This window comes from Lithobates pipiens, unplaced genomic scaffold (genome assembly GCF_037356315.1).
Source record: "Lithobates pipiens isolate NorthernLeopardFrog02 unplaced genomic scaffold, aLitPip1_a1.2 Scaffold_16, whole genome shotgun sequence".
Taxonomy (NCBI): domain Eukaryota; kingdom Metazoa; phylum Chordata; class Amphibia; order Anura; family Ranidae; genus Lithobates; species Lithobates pipiens.
This window is the reverse complement of record NW_027507748.1, coordinates 176,435,108-176,461,990: the sequence shown is the minus strand read 5'-3', so window position 1 is coordinate 176,461,990 and position 26,883 is coordinate 176,435,108. Positions and strand designations below refer to the sequence as shown.

The 26,883-nt window shown below is 42.6% G+C and overlaps 1 protein-coding gene across 5 annotated transcripts in view; it reads left to right on the top strand.

Annotated features, from left to right (window-relative positions):
• The window catches only part of DHRSX (dehydrogenase/reductase X-linked), a 772,860-nt gene that overhangs the window by 702,199 nt on the left and 43,778 nt on the right, over nt 1-26,883 (top strand). The window lies entirely within an intron of this gene.

Sequence of the window (26,883 nt, the reverse complement as noted above, 5' to 3'; positions counted from 1 at the left end):
TAGGGAAGGGATTAACACTAGGGGGCGATCAAGATGTTAAATGTGTTTACTACTAGGTGTTTATAATGGTATGGGAATGTGACTTACCAGAGGAGGAGCCAGATCGCTGTTCCTACTTAGTAGGAACACAAGATCTGTCTCTCCTGACATAATGAGGATTTGTGTGTTCACACGCACACATCCCTGTTCTGGCTCTCGTGCCCGCGATTGCACGTGGCTGGTGGACATCACGACCGCTGGCCACATGCATCATGTCCTACACTGTGCAGCGCCTGCGACGATTTGCAGGAACGTGCGTATGATGATGGCAGCTGGTTGGCAAGTGGTTAAATAAAACTGTTTTGTAGAAATGAGCTGCGACAGACATTACTTTTTCTTTATCCCCAAATCTGAGTTGGAAAAACAAGTCTGCCACCATCGGTGAATTACAGTTGTGCTAGTAAATTTACATACCCTGGTAGAATGTATGATTTCTTGGCCATTTTTCAGAGAATATGAATGATAACACAAAAAACTTTTTTCACTCATGGTTAATGTTTGGCTGAAGCCATTTATTATCAATTAACTGTGTTTACTCTTTTTAAATCATAATCACAACAGAAACTACCCAAACTACCCTGATCAAAAGTTTTTGGCCTGATAACATTCACACAAGTTGACACGAAGGGTTTTGAATGGCTGTTAAATGTAACTATCCTCACCTGTGATCTGTTTGCTTGTAGCTAGTGTGTGTATAAAGGGTCAGACCGTTTCTGGACTCCTGACAGACCCATGCATCTTTCATCCAGTGCTGCACTGACGTTTCAGGCTCTGAGTCATGAGGAAAGCGAAAGAATTGTCAAAGGATTTGCAGGAAAAGGTAGTTGAACAATGTAAAACAGGAAAGGGATATAAAAAGATATCCAAGGAATTGAGAATGCCAATTAGCAGTGTTCAAACTCTAATCAAGAAGTAGAAAATGAGGGGTTCTGTTGAAACCAAACTACGGTCAGGTAGACCAACTAAAATTTCAGCCACAGCAGCCAGGAAAATTGTTCAGGATGCAAAGAAAACCCACAAATAACTTCAGATGAAATACAGGACTCTCTGAAAGCATAATAAGGAGGTACTTGAAGAAAGATGGGCTTGCAGATCGAGTCGCCAGAAGAAAAACATTACTACTCAAATGCCACAAAGTATCCTGCTTACAATACGGCAAACAGCACAGAGACAAGCCTCAAACATTCTGGCATAAATTAATTTGGATTGATGAGACCAATTCTGAGCTTTTTTGGCCACAACCATAACCACTACATTTGGAGAGGAGTCAACAAGGCCTATGATGAAAGGTACACCATTACTACTGTGAAACATGGCGGTGGATCGCTGATGTTCTGGGGATGTGTGAGCTACAAAGGCACAGGAAATTTGGTCAAAATTGATTGCAAGATGAATGCAGTATGTTATCAAAAAATACTGGAGGAGCATTTGTATTCATCAGCCAGGAAGCTGCTACCAGAAACCATCAATCAGACTGAGACAGAAGTATAGTTAAATCACACTTGTTTAATAATAATAAAAAAAGGTAAAGAGAGTAAACGTAGTCAAAACTCAGCCAGAGTTCAGGAACTGGAATGGATAGTCAGGGAGCCACAGATGAGCTTAGGAGAACAGCAAACAGGATCTGCAGCCAGAAGGACTGTCAGCCAAGCAAGTCTTCAAAAGGAACATAGGAGAGCGTCTCCAGAGATGGGACCAAGGCAAAGACAGAGATCATCTGGACTGGACGGCTTAAGTAGGCAGGACTGACGAGCAGGATATCATCAACAGGTGAGTCACTGTGGAGAGATAGGAGCTGGAAAATAGCCGACAGCTGAGTGCCCAGTTTTGAGAAGAATTTACAGGAACTGGAGGCTTTTTGCGAAGAGGAATGGGCAGCTTTACCATCTGAGAAGATAAAGAGCCACATCCACAAATACCACAAGAGACTTCAAGCTGTCATTGATGTTAAAGGGGACAATACACGGTATTAAACTTTTGATCAGGGTCATTTGGGTAGTTTCTGTTGTCATTATGATTTAAAAAGAGTAAACACAGTTGATTGATAATAAATGGCTTCAGCCAAACACTAACCACGAGTGAAATAAATTTTTTTGTGTCATCATTCATATTCTCTGAAAAATGGCCAAGAAATCATACATTTTGCCAGGGTATGTAAGCTTATGAGCACAACTGTATGTGCATTAGAAGATTTGCCAATTCAAATCAACCAGAAAGTGGTGGAAGGTCTTAGCACAAGATAGACCAGATGATAGTTCCTAATTGTTGACATCTAAAAGCCCCCTGAATTGAGTGTTTTTATGACATAGCTTAAAAAGACTTCTAGTTCAGATGTTAATTCATCTTTGTCCTCTGACCGTATTGTATGGTAATCATAGATGGACTTTTTTCCTGGAGATTTCTGGTTCTATCTGAAAGAAAGCTTCGATACAATAATTAATCCACCTATGATGTAATATTGTGTTACAGCACAAATAGAGTGGCTGTTTTGCTTGCATCTATCTAACAAGGTTGCTTTACGGTATAAGCAAGAAAGCCGCTGCAGTGTGTAAATGTGCTTTTATGAAACAAAAATGTTGTACATACAAATCTATTACAATATTAGGAATACAAATTAAGACTGAAAGATATCTATAGCAAATTAACAGCCTAGCAAATAAGCAGAAACTATGTTCTCTAACAGTAGAAATACACTTAAAAGTTACTTAACTCTGGTTACTGTGTTCATGATCACTGGTGGCATTGAGGACTCAGTTGGTTTCACTTTTTTCACTTCATTTTCACTTAGGGGTGTACCAACGTTTGTTGTCAGTGGTTTAGACATCAGTGGCTGTGTGTTGAGTTATTTTGAGGGGACAGCAAATTTACACTGTTATATAAGCTGTACACTTACTACTTTACATTGTAGAAAAGTGTCATTTCTTCAGTGTTGTCACATGAAAAGATATAATAAAATATTTACAAAAATGTGAGGGGCCTACTCACTTTTGTGAGATACTGTATATAAAAACTGTCAAACGGCTGAGCCTGAAGTAGGCGGCTAGCCTTCATTGATGGCAGAGCATTTTTTATTTTTTTTCGGGTCTGGTCCTGGCGTCGGCATCATGATTGATGATGGATCTACAATGGGGACATTGTTTTTTTTTTTTTTTAATAAAGGAATTGTTAAAAACTGTGTCTGTTTGATGTATGTATGTTTAATGTATCCCTACTCATTCACATTAGGGGAGCAGGACCTTGGGGCTCCCTTGGGTTTGCCAGTTTCTAATAATCCCCCTTCTGGCAGACCCCCACAACCCAGGGTTGTTGGGACGAGGCCCTTGTCAACATGGAGAAAAGGTACTTTGAGGTGGGGGAGCTGAGGGCATGTGGCCTGGTATGGTTCATGAGGGGGGGGGTCATTCACTCGCCCCCCCCCCCCCTTTCTTGACCTGCCAGGCTGCATGTTTAGATAAGGGTCTGGTATGGATTTTGGTGGAGACACCAGGCTGTTTTTTTTTTTTTTGGCATGGGGTTCCCCTAAAATCCATAGGGCCTGGTATAGATTAGGGGGACCCCCACACCATTTTTTTCACTCTTTATATTGCCTGCAATTTTCTTTTTTTCATTCAGCTGTCAGTGGGGAAGCCCATTGATAGCTAATGACTCATCACTGGTCAACGCAGCCCGGTTCCTTAATAATCTGCTTTCACTGTGCCCTGATTGGGCAAAGCTTTGTCCAATCAGGGCTTAGAATGCACTGTGCAGCACACAATGATTTGTGGGGCGCTCGTGAGGTGAAAATCCTGTCGAGCGTTCCCCACAAATTCAGGTGTTCACCAAATCTGCGAACAGGCAATGTTCAGGCCGAACTTTTGCTTGGCCCAAACCATTCATCCAACACTAGTCAGAACATTCTGTTCGAGTCTCTATTATTTGAAATAAATAACACAATCAAATGATAAGAGAGAGAACTCCCACATGATCACAGCAGATGTGCAGACCCTGCAACTCAGGTATTAAAAAATGTAGGTGGCTAAACTAAAACAAAAAAGTTACATTTTAGTTTTGGGTGTACTCATCCATAAAAATTTGACCAAAACCTTTTTTATTTGTACACCTATCATTCAACACATTTTGATCCCTGAGAGGGAGGCAGTTTGAAGATAAGTGATACATGGCACAGTAGACAATGGCAGATTTGGATTGGTAGCTTTGGCATCTCCAACCTTTCCCATGTGCCTCATTTTTCATAAATATTTTATAATGTAGAAATATAAAAGCAGGTTTATTTTGCTGATAAGCTAATAATCCACACGCTTCTGCCTAATCCCTTTTACAGTGAGGTATTTAAATGAATCCTGGAACCATTTTGAATGAAATTTGTAATGGAAGCACATTTGCTAAATCACTTGCTGACTGAAGCAAGACTTTGCAGTGCGTACACAGGAATATTAATTACGCAGGAGTTAATAATAATTGTAGAACATGAGCCGAGTCACCATAGTTTGGTATAATAAAAATGCTTTTGTGTTTCAGAGCATAACAAGAAACCATTGCAAATGAATAAATCATTGTCCTCCACGTCAGTTTGGTGTGGCTGGAAAATTTGTTGTACTACATGCACACTTCTACTCAAAAGGAAATGGAAATGATGAACTCATTTCCAACCGCTGCTTATGCTGATAAATGGATGTAACTGTATTAATCTTTTTTCACCTTTATGATCAATTGTTCTGAGGCCTTGCAAATGTGACCTCTGTGGCCTGCTGCAGGGGGAGAATAGTTGGAAATTCTCATTAAACTGAAGTAGATTCTTCTTTTCTAGATGCTTTACCGTAAATTATTTTCTAAGTAGATATTTTCAGAGATGTTCGGGCAGTGAAAAGAACAATGGCTATGTGCAAAATTCCATAAACTACTATATAGTAACCAAATAGAATTAGTAACAAACAAATATAAAGTAACCTACCAAAAAATGATTCTTAACAGCCGTGTATTCCATGTATGGCCAGTTAATATATACAAATTGTCCCTTGTAGGGACACAATGAGATCGTACACTATCACAGCTTTGTATGTCAAAATTCCTAAAAATGGCTTTAATATTGTGGCTTAGGACCTATGTTGCCTTCCCAGTAAATGTAAAGCTAGAAGTATGTTTACATGTCAATCATAGGTGGTGAGATGTTTTTCATGTAGGAGATGACAAACAGGATGTACCAATAATCAGGACAGTGACATAAATCTTCTCAGATGATTCAAGATATATGAAGCAATAATTGGACATATCTTTAAACCAAAAATGGTGAATCTCTCAGTTTTTAATATATTGGAAGTGGAAGGCTATTTCCACTGCCACGTGCATATAGATAGATTCCTTAGGCCCCCCCCACCCAAGGTCCCGAGATCCAAAGAAAGCAATGCCCATGTCTCTATACTCTATACTATACTATAATCAGTATATTAACTCCTAAGCTCAGGGAATATCCAACAAATCCTTAGGGCATGCATGGTATAATCATCTGACTAAATTCACTAACCATTTCCAAGATGGGCTAAATACCCCAAATCTCCACTGTGTTCTTATTGGATGTATCAGCTTTGTCTGGTGACCAAAGAGTTGTTGTAATCAAAAGAGTTTGGCACGTGTAAAAATGAATTTTATATACAATATATCAGCATTCCCTTTGAAAAAATCCAGTACTCACATCCCAGCTAAAATTATATCTCACCTAATAGAAGTGAGGGCACAGTCTTTGCTTCATCATAGACATCCTTAGAGGGAACAAATGGTGGGATGTTATAGGCGTCTGACTGGTTCTGTCAACAAAATCCAGCTTCCTCAGACTTCACCAACCTTTGGTGTATCATTAGTCTTCAAAACAAGCATATCACACAGTCCACAGTCTGGTGCTTGAGGAGATTTTCAATGACCTCCAAAAGATATGGAATGATAAAGTTAATTCCTTATAGTGAAATTGAGACCATGGAAAAACAGCCTTATTTATATTCAGCTGTTTAGCCTCACATGCCAAACAGGACTTACCCCCCTATGATCATGATAGAACTTTTGATTGTAGTAACATTCGTGATTTTTTTCACAATACTCATTAATGGCTTTTTTAATGGCTCTATTTACATCTATAGCAAATTGAACAAACAAGATATGCATTGGGATCCACTATAATAATGTAAGATCTAGTATATCAGCACTTATTATTATACTCATAATAGTACATAGTATACAGGACTGCAGTGATGAAAGCTACTTCGTAGAAAGTGGTGACCATTTGCACAAAGCCTCCATTAGAAAGATTCAGAAGATAGTATTTTTCACATCTTGGACTGGCAAATTTTGAATCAGGGTTTAGATTTGTTCCGATGTATACTCCAGGAGCAATTACTCACCAAAAGCCAACTTTACAGAAACATATCATCACCCATAATCCTCCTAGAGTGTGATTTCTGTGTTTAGAGAATTGCTGGATGAGGTGAACACTGCTCCGGTGATGTACAGGCATTGCACATTAAGAATGGAAGTTGCCCATAAAAGATACTGCTTTAAACCTGTAGTTTGGCACATCAACTGCCTATATAAGGGCTGTGTAATCATTTAATGTACCAGTATCCTCTAAAAGAATAACTCTGCCGACTGACAAATAATGGGTGCAGTGTTTAACCAATACTGCCCTCTGTAAATCAGGTTCAATGTTATAGCGATTTTTAATCTCAGGTCATATGTGACCATTTTAGGCACAAATAGGAATCCTGCAGTACTTAATTTAGTCTAAAGATTGCATTGACAGCATTTAGCCCTGCATGTTCCATTGGCCTTTCTCAATGTCAAAGTTATTTTCTCGTTCTCCATCTGCTCTCACATTTACTAACTTTGCAGCAACAGCATAAAATCATAACCCCCGATGGGCGCCAATTGCACAGACTTTTGTACAGATCAGGATTGGAAACTTAAGTAAGTTCAAGGAAGACCTGAAGGTCACATAGTTCTGCAGAAATAACCCTGCAAGGAAACTGATTTGTACTTTCAATGTCAAGAACCCTTTATATCTTGATCAGTTGTGTGATTTATGATGTGTTGTGAAAATTGATTTATTCCAGGCCCTGTACTGGTATTTTCTTGCTTCATATTTGTATTATTTTTCTTTTCGTCTTTAGCTATAGTGAATTGAGCAAACTAGAGATGCAGTTGCCTCTGTGATTGCTTGGTTCTTACATTTAGTTACAGTATTGTAGTATGTCATTATGCAATACCTCTGATCTGAATTACTATACTGCAGTACATATATTAAATGACTGAATTTTTTTTAGATGATCTATAGAATTTACTAGTAAAAGTGTATCTGTTTGTTGTATGGGACAAATGATAAAATAACATGCCTTAATTTGTCAAATATGGCAATGTCGTGACACATCTGGCATAAGACAACAAACAAATTACCAAATGAGAAGCCATTGGTGGCACCATGAACACTTGTTACCACTAATTGTACAACCGTTCCTCGTCCCCAAATACTCTAAATATACAACTAAGATTAAATTGGACTGCAGTCCACGGACTTTATGGGTACCACCAGACGTACATATATAAAACTGTATTAATGCTTAATAAAATATTAGGACCCTTACAAATAAAAACACAGTAGCATTCTGCACCCTGTGTCGATAAGGGTGGTGGCCGGGTTCACATGTATCAATGTAATAATTACAATTACAATGTAATAATTACACACTAGCTATCAGAGTAATATGCATAGTATTGTAGTGTAGTAATATGTGAATTTGGCAGAGGACCCCTTGTAGAGTACACTTTGAGACCATTACCATTGAGCTTTACCTTTAGCCTATATGTAGCAATACCCTGGCATCGGTTTGTGGCTATAGGAAGGCAGTTGTGATGATTCTGTATTGCTTATTGTGGAATAAATTGAATTATTATGAGGGATACCCTTCATGCTCATAAATAGATCAAACTATATATGTATTTGATGCTTCGTGCCTTATGGAACCCTGACCTTTTGTCCACCATTTATCATGTGACATACTGCATCTGGGATAACTCATCTGACTGATGCTGTTGTAGCATTTATATGTTTGCAACTTCTGCTCCTGAAGAAGCAGAACTGCACGAAACACATCAAGCTTTATGTGAAGGGATGGTGGAGCCCCCTAATATTCATATTACTCTGATTGCTAGTGTGTAATTATTACATTGTTACATGTAAACCAAGACACCACCCTTATCGCCATAGGGTGCATAAAGCTACTGTGTTTTTATTTGTAATAGCGTTTTATTTTATTAATTTGTGTATTAATAAAGTTTTGTATTTTATTTATTTGAATGTCTGGTAGTGCCCATAAAGTCCATGGACGGTGTTCCAATCTAATCTTGGTTGTATAATTTTACATAAGACAACAGTTTCGGGACACGTCACTATTATCTTAAAGCATCATTGTCAATGTATGTTTGCATGGCAGGACACAGAAGATGTTACCTGTCACAATGACAAAACATACAATGTAAGGTCTAGGAAACTTAAAGCATGAGTTAAAGAGTTCCTAAACTGTTGTGGAAATGTGTTCTTTTTGCAAAGCAGAACATCCCCAATGCATCACATAGCTTAATGATCCAATTGCAAAAGGAGGTTCTGTTTACTCCTACCTGGCTCGCCATTGATGTCAGAGAAATTTTGGCCATACGCAGAGCATGCTTTACTGCATATGTGACTGATTTTACTGTTGTGGGTTTAGTAACACTTTAAATGTAGGCATTTAAAGATCCCTGATATCAGGACACTATAATAAACACTGCCTTCTCTGACCTCTTGTTCTGAAAGTTAACCATAGATAAAATCAAAACGGATATAAGAGATGTATTTTTACTTTATTCAGCATTGCCTGCTATAACCACTTCAACCAGAGGACATGCAGGTACTTCCTACAGGCAGGAAGCAGTTTAAGAAGAACTAAAACCTCCTATCCTCTTCAGCCAAGGAGGCTGCCATCTTAACCTCTGTTAGATCTGCAACTGCCATGGTGCTGCACATTAGAGTTGGGCGAACAGTTCAAACAGAGCAAAAATTTGGCGCAAACATCACCTGTTTGCCCATTTGGCAAACATCCAAATTTGCACAGTGCTCAGCGGAATTTTTGTCTGCTGAGCACCCCACAATGCACAGTGCATTTTAAGCCCTGATTGGGCAAAGCTTTGCCCAATCCGGGCACAGGGAATAGATGGTTGTTAAAGATTGGGTCGGAACGCCGGTTGCGGCATCCTTCACATTGGATGAGTCATCAGCTATCTTTGGGCTTCCCCGCTGCCAGATAAATGAAAAAAAAATACAGTGCTCGCAAAAGAAAAATGTTAAAAAGATGGTGTGATGGCCCCCCCCCCCCAATCCATACCAGGCCCTTATCCAGCATTCAGCCTATCAGGCCAGTAAATGGGAGGTCTGGTAAACCATACCAGGCCACATGCCCTCAACATGCTCCCACCCCAAAGCACCTTGTCCCCATGTTGATGGGACAAGGGCCTCTTCCCCACAATATAAACAAAAAAAGTCAGTGCTACTACCCATACATCACATAGACAGCAGAGCTCCCAGGTGCTCGATTCACAGTCGTTGGCTGAGTAGGGAAATGAGGAAAAGATGATCCGCACTCCGGTGATTGCTCTTAAAAAATGTAGTATTTATTAACAAGCCACAGTGACCAAACGCAAATAAGAAAGAGTGACGCCTATAAGGCCTTAGTCATAACCACCACTGACTATCATTTTTTTTCCCGTTTCGCTACAGCAGGTTCTATACACGGTACAGATGCACCACTTTACAGGCAGACTAAGAGGACCCCCATGCACTATATTTAAAGGATTTTTTTATTTTTTCACTTTAACCGATTAAGGACCTGCCCACGTACATATACTGTGACAGGGCGGCGCTTAAGTCAAAATCATGTACCTGTACACGATTCCTCTCTTCAGCTCAGGGGCACACGCAAGAGCTTCTGGAGCCCTGCTCCTGCTGTGATTGGACACAGCGGGAGCCAATCAACGGGTCCAGCAGCCACAATGGATGCTGGGACCCACTGATCATTCACGGGAGAGGCAGAATGGGAGTCTGCCTATGTAAACAAGGCAGACCACTGTTCTGTGAGGGAGGAATATGGAGATTTTGTGTCTCTGCTAAGCAGAAACACGGATCTCTGTTTTCCTCCTGTCACAGCATTCCCCCATTTTTAGAAAGCACTCCCTAGGAGCACACTTAACCCTTTGATCGCCCCTGATGTTAACCCCTTCCCTGCCAATGTCATTTATACAGCGACAGTGCAATTTTTCAGCACTGATCACTGTATTGATATTACTGCTCCCCAAAAAGTGTCACTTAGTCATATGTGTCCACCGCAATGTCACAGTCCCGCTAAAAATTGGTGATCGATGCCATTACTAGTAAAAACAAAAAAAATAAAAAGTCCATAAATCTATCCCATAGTTTGTAGATGCTATAACTTTTGTGCAAACCAATCAATATACGCTTATAGGGATTTTTTTTTACCAAAAACATGTAGCTGAAAACATATTGGCCTAAATTGATGAAGAAATACCACCAAAAGAAAGCTCTATTTGTGGAGAAAAAAAAGATCATCAATTTTATTTGAACACAGTGTTGCACAACCACGCAATTGTCAGTTAAAGCAATGCAGTGCAGTATTGCAAAAAAATGGCCTGGTCAGGAAGGGGGTAAAACCTTCTGAAGCTGAAGTGGTTAGGCATCATTAAAATCACTGCTCCTTTAAAAATTATATATTTTTTGCATTGATACATGTCCCCTAGGACAGTACCCGAGTGCCCATACACTTTTTATGGCCAATAACTTGCATATAAGCGTTCAAAAGGGACACTTTTGATCTTTCAAGTTTGGGTCCTTTAATATGGTTCAGAGTTCAGGTCCAAACTATTGTGATGTTTGAGAGTTCTGCCACAAACTGAACCAGGGAGTGCTCAGGCCAACCCTAGTGATACGTTATGACTCTAGCCATTTGAAGGTTTGACAGTTTGTTTGAAAGCACAAGCAAATGTGACAGTTAGCATTCCCAGCATGTCAGAAATGTTTTTATAAAACTGTTGAATTAAAGGGTTTAGTTTCGCTTTAAGATAGAAACAAACTACAACGTTTTACTTAAACACTCCACTTTTTAATAAGGGTGTGCATCTTCACTAGTCTCGCAATTCGATTTGATTACGATTATCCTGTCCACAATTTGATTCGATTCTGTGATGCATCATGATGCATCATGATTACTGCTCAAGCGCACATGGTTAAAAACTTTTTATCCAAAGATTCAAACAGTCAGTAAAACTACATGTTTCTCCAGTGGCAGAGGGATAGTGGGATCAGAGGCAGAGGGATGGATGGGATCAGAGGTAGATGGATGGATGGAATCAGAGGCAGAGGGATGGCTAGGATCAGGCAGAGGGATGATGGGATTAGTGGCAGAGGAATGGTGGGATCAAAGGCAGAGGAATGGCTGGGATCAGGCAGAGGGATGGATGGGTTCAGGCAGAGGGATGGCGGGATCAGTGGCAGAGGGATGCATGGGATCAGAGGTCGAAATGGAATCAGAGGCAGAGGGATGGCTGGGATCAGGCAGAGGGATGGCTGGGATCAGGCAGAGGGATGGTGGGATCAGTGGCAGAGGGATGGAGAGATCAGTGGCAGAGGGATGGTGGGATCAGTGGCAGAGGGATGGTGGGATCAGTGGCAGAGGGAGAGTGGGATCCGAGGCAGAGGGATGGATGGGGGCAGAGGGATGGTGAGATCAGTGGCAGAGTGATGGATGGGATCAGAGGCAGAGGAATGGGTGGGATCAGAGGCAGAGGGATGGATAGATGGCATCAGGCAGAGGGGTGGTATGATCAGTGGCAAAGGGATGCCTGGGATTAGGCAGAGGGATGGTGGGATCAGTGGCAGAGGGATTGATGAGATCAGGCAGAGGGGTGCTGGGATCAGTGGCAGAACAATGGATGGGATCAGAGAGATTGATGGAATCAGAGGGATGGCTGGGATCAGGCAGAGGGATGATGGGATTAGTGGCAGAGGAATGGTGGGATCAGAGGCAGAGGAATGGCTGGGATCAGGCAGAATGATGGATGGGATCAGAGGGATTGATGGGATCAGAGGGATGGCTGGGATGAGGCAGAGGGATGATGGGATTAGTGGCAGAGGAATGGTGAGATCAGAGGCAGAGAAATAGCTGGGATCAGGCAGAGGGATGGTGGGAGTCTCGCAATTCGATTCGATTACGATTATCCTGTCCACAATTTGATTCGATTCTGTGATGCATCATGAGGCATCATGATTACTGCTCAAGCGCACATGGTTAAAAACTTTTTATCCAAAGATTCAAACAGTCAGTAAAACTACATGTTTCTCCAGTGGCAGAGGGATAGTGGGATCAGAGGCAGAGGGATGGATGGGATCAGAGGTAGAGGGATGGATGGAATCAGAGGCAGAGGGATGGCTAGGATCAGGCAGAGGGATGATGGGATTAGTGGCAGAGGAATGGTGGGATCAGAGGCAGAGGAATGGCTGGGATCAGGCAGAGGGATGGTGGGATCAGGCAGAGGGATGGATGGGTTCAGGCAGAGGGATGGTGGGATCAGTGGCAGAGGGATGGAGAGATCAGTGGCAGAGGGATGGTGGGATCAGTGGCAGAGGGATGGTGGGATCAGTGGCAGAGGGAGAGTGGGATCTGAGGCAGAGGGATGGATGGGATCAGAGGCAGAGGGATGGATGGGGGCAGAGGGATGGTGAGATCAGTGGCAGAGGGATGCATGGGATCAGAGGCTGAAATGGAATCAGAGGCAGAGGGATGGCTGGGATCAGGCAGAGGGATGACTGGGATCAGGCAGAGGGATGGTGGGATCAGTGGCAGAGGGATGGAGAGATCAGTGGCAGAGGGATGGTGGGATCAGTGGCAGAGGGATGGTGGGATCAGTGGCAGAGGGAGAGTGGGATCTGAGGCAGAGGGATGGATGGGATCAGAGGCAGAGGGATGGATGGGGGCAGAGGGATGGTGAGATCAGTGGCAGAGTGATGGATGGGATCAGAGGCAGAGGAATGGGTGGGATCAGAGGCAGAGGGATGGATAGATGGCATCAGGCAGAGGGGTGGTATGATCAGTGGCAAAGGGATGCCTGGGATTAGGCAGAGGGATGGTGGGATCAGTGGCAGAGGGATTGATGAAATCAGGCAGAGGGATGCTGGGATCAGTGGCAGAACAATGGATGGGATCAGAGAGATTGATGAAATCAGAGGGATGGCTGGGATCAGGCAGAGGGATGATGGGATTAGTGGCAGAGAAATGGTGGGATCAGAGGAATGGCTGGGATCAGGCAGAGGGATGGTGGGATCAGGCAAAGGGATAGATGGGATCAGGCAGAGGGATGGCAGGATCAGTGGCAGAGGGATGCATGTGATCAGAGGCATGGATGGGATCAGATGCAGAGGGATGGCTGGAATCAGTGACAGAGGGATGGCTGGGATCAGTGGCAGAGGGATGGTGGGATCCGAGGCAGAGGGATGGATGGGATCAGTGGCAGAGGGATGGATGGGATCAGTGGCAGAGGGATGGTGAGATCAGTGGCAGAGGGATGGATGGGATCAGAGGCAGAGGGGTGGATGGAATCAGAGGCAGAGGGATGGGTGTGATCAGAGGCAGAGGGATGGATGGATGGGATCAGGCAGAGGCATGATGGGATCAGTGGCAGAGGGATGGATGGGATCAGAGGCAGAGGGATGGATGGGTCAGAGGCAGAGAGATGAAGGAGGGATAGATGGCATCAGGCAGAGGGGTGGTGGGATCAGTGGCTAAGGGATTCCTGGGATTAGGCAGAGGGATGGTGGGATCAGTGGCAGAGGGATGGATGGGATAAGGCAGAGGGGTACTGGGATCAGTGGCAGAGGGATGGACAGGATCAGGCAGAGGGTTGGTGCGATCAGTGGCAGAGGAATGGATGGGATCAGGCAGAGCGATAGTGGAATCAGTGGCAGAATGATGGATGGGATCAGAGGGATTTATGGGATCAAAGGCAAAGGGATGGCTGAGATCAGAGGCAGAGGGATGGCTGAGATCAGAGGCAGAGGGATGCATGGGATCAGAGGCCAGGGATGGCTGAGATCAGAGGCAGAGGGATGGCTAGGATCAGAGGCAGAGGGATGGATGAGATCAGAGGCAGCAGGATGTCTGGGATCAGACAGAGGGATGGATGGGATCAGAGGCAGAGGGTTGGCTGGGATCAGGCAGAGGGATGGATGGGATCAAAGGCAGAAGGATGGATGGGATCAGAGGCAGAGGGATGGATGGAATCAGAGGCAGAGACATGGATGGGATCAGAGGCAGAGAGATGGCTGGGATCAGGCAGAGGGGTGGATGGGATCAGTGGCAGAGGGATAGATGGGATCAGGCAGAGGGGTGTTGGTAGTGGAGTGTCGGGATCAGTGACACTTGCACTCACCAACTCTCAGTGTTATTCGATTCCCCTTCCTTCATGCTGCTCCAGTGCCTCCAGTGAAGCCTCTCCTGATGTTGGGCCTCCTTGAGCTCCTCCCCCTGCACTGTACTGGCTGTCAGCTGATCAGTTGACTTTTTGCTTCAGTGAAGGGGAGGGGCCTTTATCCACCATGCAGGCTCTACCTCTGTGTTTCTCTCGGAGAGGCAGAGCACCGCACGGATGGACAGATGACATCACCAGACATCAATTCAGCCGACTCGCAGCATCGTGAAAGTCTGAATCGTGATGCACTGATGCTGTGATTATATTCAACACACCTACTTTTTAAAAAAGCTACAAGTTACAGCAAGAGTTTTTTTTCTTTTTGTTAAAAAAAAATTCAAACTTTATTGACGCATAAAATCGAATAGTTGTAAGCAACTCCAGCAGTGTTATTTACCGTATTTATCGGCGTATAACACGCTCCGGCGTATAACACGCACCCCGAGGGAATTTTAAGGAAATTTTTTTAGGAGGGAAGTTTAAGGAAAAAAACTTACATTTAAATGCCCATCAATGCAGCCTTATCAGTGTGCTTCTGCAGCCTTGTCCATCATTGCACCCTTGTCAGTGTCATTTGCAGCCTTATCATGCAACCTTGTCCATCATTTGCAGCCTTGTCAGTGTCATATGCAGCTTTGTCATGCAGCCTTGTCCATCGTTGCACCATTGACAGTGTCATTTGCAACCTTGTCCATCATTTGCAGCCTTGTCAGTTTTATTTGCAGCTTTGCCCTTTAAAAATGGCACCGCCGAGATACAGAGCCGGATGCCCTGTGTATCTCAGTGGCGCTCGGTAGTTCTCATCAGCTTTCGGCCGTTCTTGGCAGCTTTCTGTTTTTACACATGTAATGCTTCTCTTCTCCTCCTGCATTGCAGTTTTGACTGGTAAACATAATCAGTGACCTACTACTCTGTTTACCCTAAAATAAGACCTAGCGTGATTGTCGACGATGGCTGCAATATAAGCCCTACCCCCCAAATAAGCCCTAGTTAAAGTCCTTCTATGTCTTATTCTCAGGGTAGGGCTTATTTTCGGGGAAAGAGGGTGGGGCTTATTTGGGGGGTAGGGCTTATATTGCAGCCATCACCGACACTCACGCTAGGTCTTATTTTAGGGGAAACAGGGTACCTTGGCCTCTGGGCTGGCCTTCCAGTAATGTCTGCTTCAGATCTATGTAGAAAAAAAAGAATGAATAGACTTTTTATGAGATCCAGGGACAGCGGAAAAGCCCTGGCTAAGTCACCAATGTCCTAAACAAGACATAACTTAATGCAATGGCGCAATCTCATGACTGCAGTGTCCGGTGGACACAATGGATCATGGTGCTCATTATCTGTCCGCTGTGAGCAGACAGAGTATCATGTGATCACTACAATTGGTCATAGTGATCACATGATTACAATATCAACAAAACATTCATAAATGACTTCCATTCATGACTGTATCGTTATGCTGTGATTAGCTCACAGCTATCACCTGGGCCAGTCACAGCACCCTGTACAATGTGTTTATCTGTTGCCAATCGTAGTATGCCAAGTATGTAAGCATTGTCATGAAGCCATTCATGATAACAAAAGTGTTTGTAAAATTAAAAAATAACGTTGCTGTTCACTGTCAATATATTTTGCACTGTGCTGATTAAATGTTATATAATCCTTTCAGAATAATGTAATACCTGGATGATCCTGCCTGTGCCTCTCTCCCCCTAAGTACACTTACTACAGAAAAAAATAGAATGTCAATGGTAGATAGGGAATGTGTATGTGGAAGGTGCAATCATTCATTTTGAAAAGGCACTTACTCCTATTACCTCCCAATGACTGACACAGCACTGTTTTTTGGACATGCACCCTGGATGCTAGAGCATGTACCAGTCTGCACTGGCTTTTACACCTTGTACCACCCTGCCATCCCATCCCTAATATTGCCAGTGTCATTTGGCCGGTATAAAAAAGGAACAAGTTGTGTCCCAGTATAAAAAAAATTACCATCGCACTGATGGCAGGTAAGAGCCCTTTGATTGTTTTATCCAATCCTTAGATAGCATGTGGGCAGGTGCAGTCTATATTCTCCACTGCAGGTGGCGATCGACCAGTGCCAGTGCATATGGGGCAGGAAGTTAGGAGGAACTTGGTTCCTCTATGGTTTCCTCGGTCACAGGGGGGCAGCTATCCAATTGAATGCTGGCACCTCATGTGACTTTGGCTGCCATCTTGGGACAGGCAGCGTTAATTAAGGACCCTGGCTTCCGGGTTTGGTGCCCAATTTTCATGTGTGGCTAGTGTAGGGACAGGTCAACCGTCTGACAGGGACAGTGCTGAGAGCCAAGAAAAGGTTTTGGAGGAGTAAGGAAAGTGTATGGACCATGCCAATCCTCTGGAAAGCCTTCCCTTTTGTTTTGGACAAGCCATGTCACATTCTGCTTCTCTTGGCAAATGCTGTCGGCATCTTCAGATCTTCAGTCTACTGTTCCACCACTGTTACACTCTGTAAGTGGCTCAGAACGGGTTGCCTAGCCATCGGGCCTGTTTGTGTAGTGCTGAACTTTCTACAATATTCCATTATTGCTGAACTTGGACTCAGTTTGCTCACTGCCCGCTGCATAACGCTGCCCCCTCCCCACAAGCAACCCACCCAGATCAGAGTGAGATGGATCTAAGCTCCTCTTCATAAGGGACTGTTCAGTTCTAGACTTTGCTGCATATTCTGGGTGGGGAGGAAAAGTGCTTTATAGTAGCTGTAGGACACTTTACTGAGTTCAGAGCACACAGTAGAGCAGAGTAAGCCCCCGTACACACGGTCGGAGAATCCGTCGGAATGTGTCCTATCGGACCGTGTTGTCGGATAATCCGACTATGTGTGGTATACATCGGACTGTTTCCGTCGGAATATCCGTCGGGCCAAATTTTCCAACTTGGAAATATTTTCCGACAAACTGGTCCGATCGGACATACTCCGATCATGTGTAGAGAATTCCGATCGGACAAAGTGCCACGCATGCTCAGATCAAATTCCTACATCAAAGCTATTGGCTACTAGCCTGAACGTAGTCCCATTGTAACGAAATTACGTCATCACATTCTGAAAGATCAGATTTTTCGACAACTTTGTCCGACTGTGTGTATGCAACAGTTTCGGTCACAATCCGACGGACAAATCCAACGGACAAAATCCGATGGATTTGGTTGGCAGAATGTCCGACCGTGTGTACGGCAGCTTAAGATGTATGTGTGGCTGGTATACAGACTCTGAGAGCTTATTCAAATCACATAATAAAGAAACCACCAGCTCTATGTGCTAAATAATTAACAAATGTGACCTTAAAAAAGACATTTACCACAAAATGAATAAATATACCATACCACATAAAGAAGCCCACAGGTGCGGCTCAAAATGTCCCCCCCCCCCCTCGATGCATATACATCAATATAACCATTACAAAATCAGCTCCACTCTCAAATCCTGAATTATAAATAAATAAGCAGCGCTTGATACCTCTTATGTGCATCTCTAATAGGGTCAAATATCGCTGTATTTTGAAGTATGATGTTTCTTCTCCGCTCCACCATTACTCCTCCAAACATGGGACAGCAGTGGTGCCTATTAACCACTTGTTCCTGGCCACTTAAACACCCCTCCTGCCCAGACCAATTTTCAGCTTTCGGTGCTCTCACACTTTGAATGACAATTAGTCAGTCATGCAACACTGTACCCAAATTAATTTTTTGTCCCTTTTCCCCCACAAATAGAGCTTTCTTTTGGTGGTATTTGATCATCTCTGGGATTTTTATTTTTTGCGCTATAAATGAAAAAAGACCGAAAATGTAGAAAAAAAACACATTTTTCTTTGTTTCTGTGATAAAATTATGCAAATTATTAATTTCTCTTCATAAATTTTGGCCACAATTTATGCTGCTACATTACTTTGGTAAAAATAACCCAAATTAGTGGATATTATTTAGTCTTTGTGAAAGTTAGAGAGTCCACAAGCTGTGGTGCGAATCATAAAAAATGTATCACATCTGATGTACTGGTGGCCTATCTCATTTCTAGCGACCTGAACAAGCCAGGAAAGTACAAATACCCCCCAAATGACCCCTTTTTGGAAAGTAGACTTTCAAAGGTATTAAGTAAGAGGCATAGTGAGGTTTTTGGTGTTGTCATTTTTTCCCACAATTCTTTGCAAAATGAAGATGTTTTTGTTTTTTTGTTTTTTTCCCACAAAATTGTCATTGTAATAGGTTATTTCTCTCACGTGGCATGTGTATACCACAAATAATGCCCCAAAATACATTCTGCTACTCCTCCTGAGTATTATGATACCAAATGTGTGGGACTTTTTCACAGCATGGACACTTAGGCCGCGTACACACGGGCGGACTGTCTGCCCAACTTAGTCCGCTGAACAGTGTTTCAGCGGACAATCCGCTCGTGTGTGGGCTTCAGCGGACTTTCTCAGCGGACAGTCTGACGAACAAAGTCTTACGGAATTTCCGTAAGACAGTCCGTTCAAACTTGGTTTTGTCCGTCCAAACTTGGTTTCAGCGGACAGTCCGCTCGTGTGTAGGCAAGTTGGACGGACTAAGTATGGCGCATGCTCAGAAAGGGTTTACACGGCCGAAGGTTGCATTGCAGTGTATAGGACGTCATTTTTCTAGTCCCGTCGTACATGCTGTACACGTCATCACGCACGCTTTCAGCGGACTGTCTGCTCATCGTGTGTGGTCAAGTCCGTTCATGCTAATTTTGAACGGACTGTCTGTCGGATTGTCTGCCGAACTTAGTTGGGCAGACAATCCGCCCGTGTGTACGCGGCCTTAGAGAGGCCCAACATGCAGGGAGCACGTCACGTGTTCTAGGAGCATAACTTACACATCTAACTTGTTGACTACCTATTACACTTTTGAAGGCCCTGGAGCACCAGGACAATGACACGTGACACTGACATGGCACTGATGGCAGAGGGCACTGATATGTGGCACAGATGGCACGTGACACTGATGTGACACCGATGACAGATGGCACTGATGACACTTGACACCGATGACAGATGGAACTAATAAGTGGCACTGATGACACGTGACACTGATGTGGCACTGATGACAGATGGCACTAATCAGTGGCACTGATGACAGATGGCGCTAATACGTGGCACTGACAGATGGCACTAATACGTGGCACTGACAGATGGCACTAATACGTGGCACTGATGACACCTGACACTGATGACAGATGGCACCAATACGTGGCACTGATGACACGTGGCACTGACAGATGGCACCAATACGTGGCACTGATGAAACGTGACACTGACAGGTGGCACCGATGACACGTGACACTGACACATGGCACTGGGGACACGTGACACTAGGGACGGGTGGCACTGGGGACAGGTGGCACTGGGGACAGGTGGCACGGATAGGTGGCACTGGGGACAGGTGGTACTGGGGACAGATGACACTGTTAGATGGCACTGGGGACAGGTGGCATTTGGGACACATGGCACGGACAGGTGGCACTGGGGACACTTGGCACGGACAGGTGGCACTGGGGACACATGGCACTGGGGACAGATGGCACTGATAGGTGGCACTGGGGACAGGTGGGCATGTGTGTGTGTTTTATTGTGTGTGTGTGTGTGTGTGTGTGTGTTTTACTGTGTATGTGTGTGTGTGTGTTTTACTGTGTGTACTCACAGACGCTGCAGCTGCAGCGGTTCATCTCTCCCTCTTCACACGCTGTCTCTGTGTGAGGAGGGGAGCCGGCGATCAGAGATGATCTCATATGTTTACATATAAGATCACCTCTCATTGGATAGCCCGATCGAGTGCTAAATTATGTAAATATATATGTAAAAATTTCAGGTTTCTGTGGTATAAAAAATGAGACAAAGATAAATCATTTCAGAACCTTTTCCACCCTTATTGTGACCTATAAACTGTACAACTCATTTGAACAATAGGTGAAGGGAAGTAAAAATAAAATAATATGGTTGCATAAGTGTGCACACCTTTAAACTAATAATTTGTTGAAGCACCTTTTTATTCTATTACAGCACTCAGTCTTTTTGGATATGAGTCTATCAACATGGCACATCTTGACTTGGCAATATTTGTCCACTCTTCTTTTCAAAAACACTCCAAATATGCCAGATTGCGAGGGCATCTCCTGTGCACATATTTTTAGCACTGATCACAGTATTAGTGTCACTGGTTCCCGAAAAGTGTCCAAAGTGTCAGTTATGCCACGTGCACACGATCGAATTGTCCGGCGGACCGAACGCCGGACCACAGTACGCCGGACAATTCGATCGTGTGTGGGCTCCAGCGGACTTTTTCATCTTAAAGTCCGGCGGACATAGAAAGTAGTTTTGACTCAAAATTTGTCCGACGGACTTGGCTTTCAGCGGACAATCCATTCGTCAGTGTGCTAGTCAGGTGGACTAGGAATGACGTATGCTCTGAAGCAAGTACGAGAAGAAAGCTATTGGTTACTGGCTATTGAACTTCCTTTTTCTAGTCCCGTTGTACGTGCTGTACGCCATCACGTTAGAAATCGCCAGACTTTCAGAGCGTCCATGTGTGGCCAAGTCCGTTCGTTATAAAGTCCGGCGGATTGTTTGCCGGACAAATTCCGCCGGACAATTCGATCGTGTGTACGCGGCATTAGTGTCTGAATGTCCGGTCCCATTATGAGTCGCTGATCACCGCCATTACTGGTAAAAAATAAATAAGTAAAAATTTCAGTATATATCCCAAAGTTTGTAGACGCTATAATTATTGCGCAAATTCATCTAAATATGCTTACTGGGATTTTGTTGCCAAAAATATGTAGCAGAATACATATTGGCCTAAATTTATGTAGAGATTAAATTTTAAATTTTTTTTTATTGGATATGTTTTATAGCAGAAAGTAAAAAAAAATTTTTTTCCCAAAATTGTTGTTTTTCTTTGCTTATAGCGCAAAAAAAAAAAAAAAAACAACACAGTGGTGATCAAATACCACCAAAAGAAAGCTCTATTTGTGGGAAAAAAAGGAAATATATTTTATATGGGTACAATGTTGTATGACAATTGTGTGCAATTGTTAGTTAAAATAATGCAGTGCCATATCCCAAAAAATGGTCTGGTCATAAAGGAAGGTAACTCTCCTCTTTAGTGCACCCCACAGATTTTCAATCGGATTGAGGTCTGGGCTCTGGCTGGCCCATTGCAAAACTTTAGTCTTCTTCTGGTGAAGCCATTCTTTTGTTGATTTAGATGCATAGTTTGGTACATTCTCATGCTAAAAGCTGAAGTCTCTCTTCATGTTCAGCTTTCTAGCAGAAGCCTGAAGGTTTTGTGCCAATATTGGCTGGTATTTGCAACTGTTCAAAGGCCTCTCCCTGTTCCAGCTGAAGAAAAACAGCCTCGATGCATGGTGCTGCCACCACCATGCTTCACTATGGGTATGGTGTTCTTTTGGTGATGCGCAGTGTTGTTTTTGCGCCAAATATTTCATTTGGAATTATGGCCAAAAAGTTCAACCTTGGTTTCATCAGACCATAACACATTTCTCACATACTTTTGGGAGACTTCAGATGTGTTTTTGCAAAATTTGCCGGATGCTTGGATGTTTTTCTTTATAAGAAAAGGCTTCCATCTTGCCACTCTACTCCATAGACCAGACATATGATGAATACGGGAGATTGTTGTCACATGTACCACACAGCCAGTACTTGCCAGATATTCCTGCAGCTCCTCTAATGTTGCTATGGGTCTCTTGTCAGCCTCCCTGACAAGTTTTCTCCTTGTCTTTTCATCAATTTTGGAAGGATGTCCAGTTCTTGGTAATGTCACTGTTGTGCCATATTTTCTCCACTTGATGATGACTGTCTTCACTGTGTTTCGTGGTATATCTAATGCCTTGGAAAATCTTTTGTACCCTTCTCCTGACTGATAACTTTTAACAAGGAGATCCCTCTGATGTTTTGGAAGATCTCTGCGGACCATGGCTTTTGCGGTAGGATGTGACCAAGAAAATGTCAGGAAGACCTAGTAGAACAGCTGAACTTTATTTGGGGTTAATCAGAGGCACCTTAAATGATGGCATGTGTGTACTGAGCTTGAATGTGATTGCTTAATTTGAACACCGCTACATTCACAGTTATAACAGGGTGTGCACACTTATGCAACCACATTATTTTATTTTTGTATTTTTGCTCCCCCCCTCCCGAAAGATTTGAGGTTGTTTTTCAACTGAGTTGTACAGTTTATAGGTCACATTAAAGGGAAAAAAGTTCTGAAATTATTTATTATTGTCTAATTTTTTTTACATCACAGAAACCTAACATTTTACCAGGAGTGTGTCGACTTTTTATATCCACTTATATATTCACTATATATATATATATATATATATATATATATATATATATATATATATGTTAGTTTACGGAGAAAATGTTGATCACAGTTGCTATTATTTTGCAACCCAGTACAGAATACAATGAAGGCTGGAGGTAACACATGGACTATGAGGGCTCTCTTTAGGCACCATAAAGCCATCTTGACATATTTGGTTCAGTTTTTATAAATATGAATGTGATGTAAATATCTATGTAGCCTCAAGATATGCAGATTAAAATAGAGCGGTAGTAGCAGCCTTCAGATGTACTTAGGATTTTGTGACATAGAAAGATAGTATTAATATTACATTTTCCCGACACAGTGGCTTTTCAGCCAAGCAGGTACGAAAGGCTTCTTTCTACTTTGGTAGGCTTTCATGCTGACATTGAAGTCCTGCCTTCTGTCATGCTGATACTGAGATCTCCAGGGTCCAGAATCTCCTGGGCTCTGTAACTCTGCTGTTCATATTCAGCATGACAAATTAAGCTAAATGTCAAGAATTGCGAAATCATATTCTGAAATATAAAATCAACAGAGAAATACAACATTTCTCAATATCTGTTATCTTTGTGTCATGGTCTTCATTTCTGCTTTTGGACATACCAATTTACATAGGTTAAACTGTATTTGAACAGACATTGCAATGAATTTACATAAAACAATTATTTGCGCAAAGACAACAAACAGTGCTTGTGTAGCATAAATAAAAGGAACCTAATGTGTATGTATAGATATTTTTTATTTACTTTTGAACATTCAAGTGTATCTAATCCAATGCCAAAAAATTACTATATATCGAAGTGTACCTGTCCTTGGATATGGTTGCTGCATGATTTTATTTCAGACTTTTTTTCCCAGAAATATTTTCACCTGGTATACTTGCGAATAACATACTTCTTGTCCGTGCACATCTACACTCCTTCATAGTATCTATGAAGGCACTCATGGTTGTTGCATAGGCTGGCTTCAAACATGCCTGTATGTGTTTAGCACCATTACCTTCTTCATTGATGGGACTAATGCTGCGTACATGCGACCAGACTTTTCGACAGACTTGGTCAGACGGAATGAATCTGGCGGACAATTCGATCGTGTGTGGGCTTCATCGGACCTTTGCTGTCTAAAAATCAGACGGATTTTAGTTTTAAAACATGTTTCAAATCTTTCCAACGGACTCGAGTCCGGTTGAAAAATCCGTTCGTCTGTATGCTAGTCCGACGGACAAAAACCGACGCTTGGGCAGCTATTGGCTACTGGCTATGAACTTCCTTATTCTAGTCTGGTTGTACATCATCACGTTCAAATCCATCGGACTTTGGTGTGTTTGTGTGTGGCCAAGTCCATTCGTTCGGAAAGTCCGTTGGAAACTGCCGAAAGTCAGTCGGCAAGACCGTCGGGCCTAGTCTGTCAAAAAGTCCAGTCGTGTGTACGCGGCATAATAGTTTACACAATAACTTTTTTTGTGCTTTCTCTTAAGCACACAAGAAATGACAACACTGCATTTTTCACAAGCTGACCAGGTGTTTTCTGTACATACTGAAAATGTTTTTGACCTGAAAAGTGTAAACAAATGCAGCAACCACACCTAAGACTGGTACTCAGCAATACATTACATGTTTACCATACAGTACCTTACTATGAAAAACAGTGGAACCCTTGGTATGATCATTGTAATATTTTTGTTTAAGTCATTCCTGTGCTTTAATGAGGACTAATTTGTTTATCACTGTATACAATCACATTTCATTAGAGTGCTCATAGGAACTTCAATGTTTTATCAGCAGTTCTTCATGATATGATTTTACTTTCTGACTTGTTATATGCATTTGTCATTGTCATCACTGTAAATATGTACATCTTAGTTTGTACTGTGGTTTATGTAGTTGATATCAGTACCTGACATACAGTATGATATACTTCTTTTTTGTACCACATGTGATTAGTCCCCAATAAAAACTATGTAAACAATTTCCACCTTTGTCAAATCAGAGAACACTTTGCATGCATTGAGAAAATGTAATGTAATCTCAGAATGGTGGCTGTGCTGGAGCCTGGAAGCTAGCGGCAGTCAATGTAGTAGCTGTGCCTTTCTGACTTTATCCAAAACTCTATCCAAAACTAAAAAGAAGTTATGCTACACTACACTTAAATAATGTTTCTTCACAGCCTTGCTAAAACATTAACCTCTTTCCAACCATATAACTTATATATACGGCGTCAAGGTGGCTCTCCTGCGGATAGGAGGCATGCGCGTGTGCAATCCGGCTGTGCTGTGATTAAACATCAGATTCCGATCAGCAGGTGCAGGCCAACGGATGTTCGCTGGCACCCATCGATTGTCGAAAAGATACACAGGACAGGTCTCTGCCTAAGTAAATAAGGCAGGGCCCTGTCCTGTCAGCGGGGTAGTAATGGATGTTCTTGCCCCGCAAAGCAGGGAATAAAATCCATTACTTCCCTTAGTAAAAGCGTCACACACAGTACACCAAAACACTGGATAGGCACACATTTTCTGTAACCCTTTTATCACCCTGGATGTTTAACCCCTTCCCAGCCAGTGTCATTAGTACAGTGAAAGTACATATTTTTAGCACTGATCACAGTATTTAGTGTCACTGGTTCCCGAAAAGTGTCCAAAGTGTCAGTTATGCCACGTACACACGATCGAATTTATCACAGTACGCCGGACAATTCGATCGTGTGTGGGCTCCAGCAGACTTTTTCATTGTAAAGTCCAGCAGACTTAGAAAGTAGTTTTGACTCAAAATTTGTCCGCCGGACTTGGCTTTCAGCGGACAATCCGTTCGTCAGTGTGCTAGTCCGGTGGACTAAGAATGACGCATGCTCTGAAGCAAGTACGAGAAGGAAGCTATTGGCTACTGGCTATTGAACTTCCTTTTCCTAGTCCCGTCGTACGTGCTGTACGCCATCGCGTTAGAAATCGCCGGACTTTCAGAGCGTCCATGTGTGGCCAAGTCCGTTCGTTATAAAGTCCGCTGGACAATTCGATCGTGTGTACGCGGCATTAGTGTCTGAATGTCTGGTCCCATTATGAGTCGCTGATCACCGCCATTACTGGTAAAAAATAAATAAATAAAAATTTCAGTATACATCCCAAAGTTTGTAGATGCTATAATTATTGCGCAAATTAATCAAAATATGCTTACTGGGATTTTGTTGCCAAAAATATGTAGCAGAATACACATTGGCCTAAATTTATGTAGAGATTTAATTTTTAATTTTTTTTTATTGGATATGTTTTATAGCAGAAAGTAAAAAAAAATTGTTTGTTTTTTCCAAAATTGTTGTTTTTCTTTGCTTATAGCGCAAAAAAAACAACAACAACACAGTGGTGATCAAATACCACCAAAAGAAAGCTCTATTTGTGGGAAAAAAAGGAAATATATTTTATATGGGTACAATGTTGCATGACAATCGTGTGCAATTGTTAGTTAAAATAATGCAGTGCCATATCCCAAAAAATGGTTTGGTCATAAAGGAAGGTAACTCTTCCGGAGGTCAAGCAGTTAAAGGAGAGTGTATCCAAATATGATTAAGGTTGAGCTTAACTGTATCTGAGCAAATCAAACTGAAAACTCACCTATCTATGTCTCCATGCTTTATTTTGTTGAGAAATCAGTTTGGAAAATACTCTCCTAGCTTTTCCATAGATGGCCATCTTGAGTAATGGAGGATGATTCAAGTAGCATTTACTTCCTGGAATCTATCTGCCCTTAGCTCAAGCATGCAGGTAGGGGGGAGTGTGCTTAGCTCCTCCAGATAGAAAAAAAAAACATCCACAAAGACTTCTGTGATGTATGACCTCATTTTGACCTAGGCCAGAGACCAGGAAGCAACTGAAGAAATAAAAAAAAAAGTTTGAAACAAGTAAATGCAATATACCTT